The sequence below is a fragment of the Ranitomeya variabilis genome, chromosome 2, assembly GCF_051348905.1.
Source record: "Ranitomeya variabilis isolate aRanVar5 chromosome 2, aRanVar5.hap1, whole genome shotgun sequence".
Lineage (NCBI taxonomy): Eukaryota > Metazoa > Chordata > Amphibia > Anura > Dendrobatidae > Ranitomeya > Ranitomeya variabilis.
In genome coordinates this window covers 517,089,864-517,091,120 of record NC_135233.1, presented here as the reverse complement: position 1 = coordinate 517,091,120, position 1,257 = coordinate 517,089,864, and the positions used below count along the sequence as shown (strand labels likewise).

Below are 1,257 nucleotides of genomic sequence, written 5' to 3'. Positions count from 1 at the left end.
GCGGATTTGGAGTGGGTCCATTCCAAAAACATCCTGAAAATTACTCTGAAAATGCTGAAAACACTGAACAAATTAATTTCCACGTAAAAAAGACTTGCTGTTCATATGATCAGGCTTTTGGGCGTCTTTTAACCACATCAAGTTTCCAAAAATGCCAAGCGGTTAACTAAAATAAGCATGTCATTTTTCAGGTGTTTTTCATTTAGAAGAGCTCCATACTTATAATACAATTCAATGGCAAGGTTAGGAAAACTCCTTCAAGGTTCCTGAGAGACTTTTGGTGCATTTTGTGAGCTACAAAGAAAAGCCACAAAAACAGACTCAAAAGATGCCCAAAACAATTTTAGAGAAACACCACCAAAAATGTTTACAAACCGCTGTAGGAAATTCTGAAAAACACAAGAAAAGATGATTCAGGAAGAAAACGCCAACATTTCCTGAAGCCATTTCAACTTCAAATCCTTGTCAGTTTCATACACCTAGAAAAAGTGTTATGTGAACATTGACATAAATCATAGGGTATGGTTGCTTTGCGTGACACAGTTCGTAAGAGTGCTGTAACTTAAAGTCAATTTTAAGTTTCCGTAATCCTGCTTTAAAGGTAGATTTGACCATAGAACTCAAAGTGATCACTCCATGGATGCTTGGGACATTCAAATCTTTGTTTTGCATGTTGATTTTAACTTTCTCTTTTTATCTTTTTATGTTAAACCTTTGGCACAGGAGAACTCAGTGTAAGTGCAAAAACTAAAACACATGTACAAAGAGCTGCCCAGGTTCCACTGAGATTTGAACTCAGATCGCTGGATTCAGAGTCCAGAGTGCTAACCATTACACCATGGAACCACACGCACAAAAAATATCTGGCTGCAGTTTTTTTGTGCTAAAAAGCACATATGAACTCATGAATCATGGTGAAAAAAGGCTCTAAAGCTGTAGTGCAAATCTACAATTAATACACAATGGTAAATTAATATCTCCTAAACTTTATTTCCACAAGTGTGCCAAGAGTTCCATGATATCTCAACAATGACAGTTTTAAATGTTGATGAAAAGTGGCTAGTAGTGTTGAGCGATACTTTCCGATATCGGAAAGTATCGGTATCGGAAAGTATCGGCCGATACCGTCACAGTATCGGAATCCAATCCGATACCGATACCCGATCCCAATGCAAGTCAATGGGACGAAAATATCGGAATTAAAATAAACCCTTTCTTTCCTTGTAGGTTAATTCTACATGAAGGAAAACAACTAAG

At 37.1% G+C, this 1,257-nt stretch overlaps 1 non-coding gene across 1 annotated transcript; it reads right to left on the bottom strand.

The window, feature by feature from the left end:
- Window positions 1–774: 774 nt before the first annotated feature.
- TRNAQ-CUG (transfer RNA glutamine (anticodon CUG)) lies at window positions 775–846 on the bottom strand. Its single transcript has one exon. It is a non-coding gene; the product is annotated as a tRNA-Gln (tRNA).
- Window positions 847–1,257: the final 411 nt, after the last annotated feature.